Genomic DNA, 8,120 nt, shown 5'->3' with positions numbered 1-8,120 from the left:
GCTTGAATGTAACAGGCGTTTATTAATATCCAAAATTTACGCGGTAAAGTTTCACATTTGTGGATTTCACTCACTTAAACGCGCCATTTACCAATGGCTTTGTAAATCCTTAATTGCCTTGCTTGACCTCACACAGCAATTTCTGTGTGGGTCCTCAGGAGTTTCTTACAACATGCATGAGTGTTGCTGGACCTGTAAATGTTGTTTTTCACTGCAAAAACCCCATTTATACCATAAATGCACTCAAATTCCAAATATTGAATAAGTTTCAAAACAATGTCTATGCATTCGGACATTCCCAGGTACCCCCGCAAAGTCGTGTCCCTCGCAGTCTCATACCAATTTACAAGTTTAACCAATTTAGGCAGTGCCTAGACATAACAAATACTGTCACTGTGTACTTGTGTAACAACATGGTTCCTTTTCAAACAGCTGATAGAAAAGGCTTTGAAGACTAAAAGCCCTGGATCCAAGATCCGTCTCACGTGCTGACGAAATTTTAACAAATTGAAATTCCAAAAAGTATACGGCATTGTCTTACAGCAAGTGGAGAAAGAGCTCCATGAGTATGTATTTATAATAAAAAAACTGTCAAGATATTCAATGTCCTACTGGTAGATTTATGCAGACTGGTCATGGAAGGCACAGTTCAGCCCTGTCATGGTGGTCAGTGGTAAATGACAAAGCATGTATGAGTATTCCTTAGTCTTTTCTGAATCTCACTGATGCATTTACAACAAGTGTGTACATATATAAACCTGCCAGACCATGGGACAGTACACAGACCATTCTTCCAGTCATTTCCCAGAACAGATAAATCTACAGTAGACAGGGGTGAGTTCAGCTCCCAGTCTGGGGGAGTTTTTTTTTTTCCCTACAGGATAAAGAGACGGAACAATTATGTGACGGCAGATAATATTGAACTTGGTCTGCCGTGGTGAAACTACAATGTTCCAAAGACTAATATAAGTGCACCTTAGAAACGTTTCTTAGCATGTTGATCCATTTAGGCTATACAAACGTGGAGACTCGGGGAAAGAATATTACAAGAATGGTGCATTTCTTTAAATATTGCTGGGACAAACCTACCTTATGCTAAAGCAGATCTGAAAGGAAGCATTAAAACACCTTTCCTAAGCAGTGGAAATTTAAAGTCATATATGTAGGTCATTTCACTCAGCTAGGAGCCTTTCTTTAGTAAAAAAAGACTATTTCACCGCATAAGAGCCAAAAGCCATGCTGGCTGCTCTGTTAGGACACACAGCAGTGCTTTTGAGCTTAATGCTCCCATGATATAACATGGTATATTTCAAGAAGTAACTAAAACTGTGGAAGTATTCAAACATAAAAAAACTAAAGTGGCACTTAGTCCAGGCCACACCCCCAGCCTCCACCTTGCTCCCCTCTTCTCCTTAAGAGCTACAGACTCAGAAACAGCACAGGAAAGCTCCTTGTGGGACTGGCTTTGAGAAGGAGACTCCAGTATTAGGGGACCACTAAGGTCTATATAAAAGAGACTTCAGATACAGTATTAGGGGACCACTTTGGTCTATATAAAACATACTTTAGATACAGTATTAGGGGACCACTAAGGCCTATATAAAAGCATCCAAAGAGCACCATGTCATGGGACCTTTAAGTAATTGGATTAATTCATCTTGAATTATCATCTTCATCTTGGTCTTCAACCATGATCTTTGTCTTTCTGAGGCAGATGCTGTGTTTCCCGAAAGATTATGTTTAAATCCTTGTGTGGAACCAACACCATCTACTTCTTTGAGCCAATTTATCTGTAAATACCAAATCCTTCATCAAGTTGCAGATTTCAATCCCACAGTAGCTCTGTGAAGTGCTTTGGCCTGTCAGATTTCCTGCGTTTCCGCTGGTTTGCGTCAGAATGTCGCGGTTAGCTGGACATATTTCCACCAACCCGAAAGCAGTTTGGCTGTACTCATACTGAAACCATGAGGTTCATGTGAAGTTAACTGCAGGTCCAGAGGCAATAGCTCTTTCACTTCCTGCGTTATTCTAGGAGGAAGCATACACATACAAACATGCGGAGGCACTATGTGATCACATCACAAATTCTTGAGGCCAACTGGGCTACACTGGACGCATGATGCGCTTTAAAACGCCATGATTATGGCTGCCGTGTTTCCTCTGACTTTCAACAGAGAGTGCAGAAATGCCAACCCTCAATCTAACTGTATGGTATGGAGTCCAAAGCACCACAAAGCATATTTTTATTCATATATCGAGACCTTGAATTATGGTTCAGACTGAATGTAATGAAACAAAGCCATGTGAAGAGTCCTTATATTAGTTGTGTAACAGCCTGATATCAATGATGAGCTGGTTTACACTTCAGCAGACAGTTATCCTATTCGCCCAAGACTTGAGGCTGAGTGGAAATGAGATCATGATGGCAGTCAGAGCAGGCAAAGGTCTTTAACGAGGCTCTTCAAAGGCACAAATCAAGGTAGGAAAGAAGAGCCTGGAGCTTGGCTTCTAGGCTGATTGACATTCCAGACAACTCAGAACTTGAACATTTCCGGCCTGACTTCACGAACACCATTCCGGGATCGGAGGAAATCGGGCTCTGGTTTATCTGCATTTCTTTGAACCAATCACAATCATCGTTCAAAACTCAGACTGGACAGATAGTCTTGACCCTTGTGTTGTCTTCCTACTGACCATGCGACTTTTGGGTTTTCTGGGTAAAAACCTTTTTTGGTCTTGGTTTTGGTCTTTCTGGACACTTTTGTTGCTTTTCGCTGATGTTTTTGTCAGTTTTTTTTGGCCTTTTTCAACTTTCAACTTTTTTCTGAAACTCTTTAATAAAAAGAAAAGCTATAATATTGATTAAAACGCCCAAATTTAATGAAAGAAATGAACTGATCAATTATTTCCCTTGGTTTTGTTGAACTAGCCATGTTGTTTTGTTGGTGACAATTTGGTTGAAAGAAACCCACATTTCTGATTCAGGAACTTTTTGAAAATGGGTCAAAAGAGTGGATAAAGACTACACAACAATGGTAGCACCCAGCGTACTGTACATCGTAAATGGTCAACATTGAACATCAATGCAAAGTAAAGTATATTTGACTGTATTTGGGTAACTACTAACTCGGATACTCGGTAACAATTGAGTGACGGACAAAAATTCTACAGAGTCAACCTAAATTGGACTGCAACTGATCAACTATCCCCCCCCCCCCCCCCCCCCCCCCCCCCCCCCCCCCCCCCCCCCCCCCCCCCCCCATCCCGCCCCACATCCGTCTGTCTGCCTCGATTTTGTGTTTCTCGCACCCTCTCAATGCCACCTCAAAAAATTCCTTCATGTGTCCACATGAACTGTGTGTTGTCTTGTGCATTACATTGTGATGTTTGTATTACCATGTTGCTGTCTGCATATATCGTTTTCAGGGAATGCGTGTGGCGGCGCTTGTATTAGCAGCGGCCCGGAGGCATGCTCCGAACGGTATTTTGTTGCCCTGTACCTGTACATGTGTAATGACAATAAAGTTATCTATCTATCAATTTATCTATCTATCTATCTATCTATCTATCTATCTATCTATCTATCTACTACTCATGGAATACTTGATACACATCATATGACCAAGAAGTAGACTATTTCTTACACTTTTAGTCAGTTCAAAGGGGAGAAATAAGGATTGAGTCTGCAAAACCGTACATCTGACTTTGCGATCCATTTCCGGTAGCAATTTGTTAACATGACAAAAACCAACATGTTGATTTTGAGAAAAGGCCTAAGGGCCAAAACATCATCTGAATATTAAAAGGAGAGAAATGCATATGGAGACAGAGTGTGTGATACCTTTTTCCTTTAGTTACAGAAAAGAACATGACATTTCCTTGTCTTGTGCTCCAGATGTTTACAAAAGAATAAGCTTTGTGACAGTTTTGGTCGACCAATGTCGGTGTTTTATGGGGAGTCTGAAGGCTACATGCAGACAGAAGAGCCATCTTAAAGATCTTCCACCATCATAAACATATTTTACTGGCTGAGAGTGCTCTGACATGGTCTTTTTGTCAAACAGTTAATTTTAGAAAGCTTATATTTGTTACATGCTGTATGCTTTTAATTGGAAACATTTAAATATGTCCTTTAAAACTACAGAGATTAAATAGATTCAGTCCTTAAGTTTGGTCTTAATGCATAATTTTAGCAAAAAAAAGTTATAAACCTTATAAAACGATACTCATGCAGCCTGTGTTCTGTCTAAACGCACATCCACGCACACGCACACGCACACACACACACACACACACACACACACTTGAAAATGCACAAAAGATCAAACATCTTAAGGTTCAAAAATACTTTTGATATTTACAGTGTTGTGCATTCTTTTGGGCTCAGACTCATGAAAGAAGATGAGTCTGCTGTCATGTGTCATTGACCACACACACACACACACACACACACACACATGCAGACACACCAAGTCACACTCATTCAGGCAGGTTGACAATTGGAGAGTCAAGAGTAGTAATTCAACTCTTGAAGTAATATTTAATAGAAATTAATTTTAAATTGTAGCCCGATCCCAGAATGATAACTTATATTACAGTCCAAATTTTGGGGAACGCAAAGATCTGAAACACGCTGAATCAGAACATTTAGAAATGCAATATAGTCAGACAGATTGGAAAGTGCGTTTTATAATTTTTTCCAAACTAAACAAAAGAAGAATACAACTTAAAACATTAGATTCCAACAGCTAACAATAAACATCTGTTTAATGAGAAGCAACATGAAGTGTCTGAACCGATAATAAAAACTGAGTCACTTCAAGGGCAATATAATCTAATTAAGTGACTTTCTCTCACACAAGGTATGACTCCTTCTTGACCTCTGAAAATGCATCAATAATACACTTCCTGGGTCCGCTTCTCTCCTTACCTGTGGTTTCCTGTAACTGGTGCAGTTAATAAACTCATATTTTCATAATGTAGAAGGTTGAACAAGGATTTGGGTTTTTTTTAGACAAGAGAAAGTCAGTGTAGTGAGTCAGTAATGCCATTTACACACACAAGCCATGTTTAGAGCCACATGTGTTCATGCACATTTATTAATGTTGAATCAAAAATGCCTTATGGAAACAGTCAAATTTGATAGAATTTCATGAATATTGACGCAAAGTTTGGGAACGCTTATGGAAACGTTCCGTTTTTATAAAATTTCAGCTGGCATATCCATTTTGGATAGAACACTGTGTTCGCAAATGTTAGCTTCAATTTTGTGCGTTTCAATGCAAAAATGAATGAAAACATGTGAAATGTCTTAAATCTATGCAATATACCAATTTGACCGTGTCATGTCATCAGGGCCAGCCCTCATACTCTGCTTCTGACTGGCTAGTAGTCCTTACCTAGGTACTGTCAGGGCCTTATACTCTGCTTCTGACTGGCTAGTAGTCCTTACCTAGGTACTGTCAGGGCCCTTATACTCTGCTCTGACTGTCTAGTATTATTTTTAAAATTAAACCATGTAAACCTGTTCTGAGATAACCTAAACACAATTTTGAACCTGAAAATGAGCACTTTAAATAAGTTCACACAGTTGTCCACATTGAAACTGTAACTCCTTGTAATTAAGACTTATGTGTGTGTGTGTGTGTGTGTGTGTGTGTGTGTGTTGTCTCTCTGCGTGGAAGTTTAATAGCAGATCCATTAAATGAAGATGTGGCTGGGTTACAGAGGGTTTAAGACCTTTTAAAGATGTAAATAGAATCACTGTCTCAGCACAGAGTTCAAGTATGGTGTTTGTGTGTGTGTTTTTTGTGTGTGTGGAGGCAGCTATGTGGTCAATGACACATGACAAGACTCATCTTCTTTCATGAGTCTGAGCCCAAAAGAATGCACAACACTGTAAATATCAAAAGTATTGTCGTGAACCTTAAGATGTTTGATCTTTTTGAGTGTATGTGTGTGTTTGTCTGTGTGTGCGAGTGTGTGTTTGTGTGTCAAGTGTTATATTAGATACATCATTATAACAGCTGTGTCATCCTCAACACAGTCATGGGTCTGTGGAAAAACACATGTTGAGACCATCAGGAATGGAAGGAATACAGAAGTCCTCCAGTAAAGTTAAAGTGCTGTTAATATGCTAATATTTTCCTTTTTAGATGTTATGACAAAATCACCCAAAAAGTCCTTCGTCAAAGTAGCAAAAAGCCCCTCCTTGTGTTTTCTCTAACAACGTTGCAATCTTGATCGACATACGGCTTGTGCGATAAACGCTGATAGAAACGTTATTTGCTGCATGAATAATTTTATGGTTGCAACCCGCCACAAAACGAAGAAGAAGAACCTTTAGTTAATTTCCACCCAGTACTTCCGCTCTGTCTGCACACCTGGGGGGGGGGGGGGGGGCAACAACTCGCAAAGGAAATGGCCAACAAAGGTTAGGACAGCCGTGGGATGTCCACCTGAATGGAAGTGTCGAGTTCCCCTATCTCGGGGAACAAGGGTTACATATGTAACCCGACACGGTTTCTGCCAAACTATCGAAGTTTATCCAATCAGATTTAAGCAGACTGAGATGCTTAACCCTTGTGTTGTCTTCACTTTCGGGACCCTCTTGTGTCCCTCGGGTCAAACTGACCCGTGACTTATTTGGGGTTTAAAAAACTATCTGAAATAAAATGTTACTTCATAGTCTATTGACAAATATTGTCTTTATCCTTTGTGATGTCTTCCTGTTAACCATGAACTTACCCTTCCAGGTCAACATTAAAAAAATGTTTTTGCTTTTGCGATGTTTTTGTCCTTTTTTTGACTTACTTTTCACTTTTTCCAGCTTTGGGTGCTTTTTAAAAAAAACTGAGCTGGTTTAATAATAGTTTTTACACTCATTCTTGGAATTTACGGTCAACAAATCTCATTTGTATCAAATTATACATGAGTTTTTAGTTAAAAAGGCCAAAATTATGAATTATTTTAGCTAATAGTTAAGATCTGAGGATGTGTAGTGGATCACAGATGGTAGATGTCAAAGTTTAGTCCAGATACTGTTTGGAAACCATTAAAAAAAAGAATTAAAATGCTAAAGGATTAAATAAAACACCCAAACAATTCAATGAAAATAATCATTAATTAATCTAAAGAATGTTGTATGGAATCATCCATGTTATTTTTGGGCAATTTGGTTAAAAGAAATCCATATTTCTGAAATGAAACACTTTGAAACAGGTCAATTTGACCCAAGGACAACACAAAGGTTACCATGGAGGAAGCATGTCCAATTTCCATGGATATGTCTAAGTATTGCCTCCGGTGTCAGTTTTAGTTCTCTATTCACTTTTTCCTCATTATGAAACTTGTGATTTCACTCTGATCTCTGTATCGGCTGTGATGCTTTTGCCATTATAATGCTTAGCATCAGATTTCCCACAGTGAAAATATACATTTACTACCTCTTCGTGGTCAGCTTTACTGCCGATATCCCATATAAACACTGTTTATTAGACATTAATGAATTAGCTGGGGAAGGGGTTGGTTAGAAATATCCTGTAAATGAAGAGGTTTTGGGTCCACTTTGGAATAAAAAGTAAAGCCGTTGAGAACCAAATGTTTATGGGGAGTCTGTGCATGAGGCATGAGCCTATACATAGCTTTTAAATGAGGAGAGCACATCGGTTTTGGAACCATGAAGTGTTTTGTTTTTCTGGTTCAGTCAGGTCATTTATGACTGTATGTGAGTATAATAAAGCAAAACACTGGATCATTTGGGGGTTTTTTTGCAGTGGAAAAATGACTGGCACACATCAAATATAGCCAAAATACCGCAATTTCTGCCTCAGGGAACCTTCCATCAATCCATCATATATACAGGATGCTTATCCTGCAGGTCTTGCGGGTGAGGGGGGAGTCAATTCCAGCTCATGTTGGGCCAGACTTATGGTACACCTAAACAGGTTGCCTTCAATAACTTGCATGCACAACCATTCACATCTCCATTAAAATTATTTTCAGTGGACCTGATGTAGAAATGATACTTACAAGCTACTAATTTGGTATTGATCCCTTTAATAATAATAATGTATACTTTATTAATACGTAAGTCAGAGTTGGGGGGGGGGGGGGGGGGG

The 8,120-nt window shown here is 39.2% G+C and overlaps 1 long non-coding RNA gene across 1 annotated transcript in view; it reads left to right on the top strand.

The window, feature by feature from the left end:
* The first annotated feature begins 6,032 nt into the window (after positions 1-6,032).
* Positions 6,033-8,120, top strand: part of LOC117959587 — a 13,552-nt gene continuing 11,464 nt past the window's right edge. Inside the window, exon 1 of the long non-coding RNA XR_004659970.1 lies at positions 6,033-6,052. This is a non-coding gene — a long non-coding RNA (uncharacterized LOC117959587). The remainder of the gene's footprint in view (positions 6,053-8,120) is intronic.

The sequence above is a fragment of the Etheostoma cragini genome, chromosome 16 (genome assembly GCF_013103735.1).
Source record: "Etheostoma cragini isolate CJK2018 chromosome 16, CSU_Ecrag_1.0, whole genome shotgun sequence".
In the NCBI taxonomy this organism is placed as follows: Eukaryota; Metazoa; Chordata; class Actinopteri; order Perciformes; family Percidae; genus Etheostoma; species Etheostoma cragini.
Note: the sequence above shows the minus strand (reverse complement) of the source record. Positions and strands in the feature narration are given on the sequence as shown.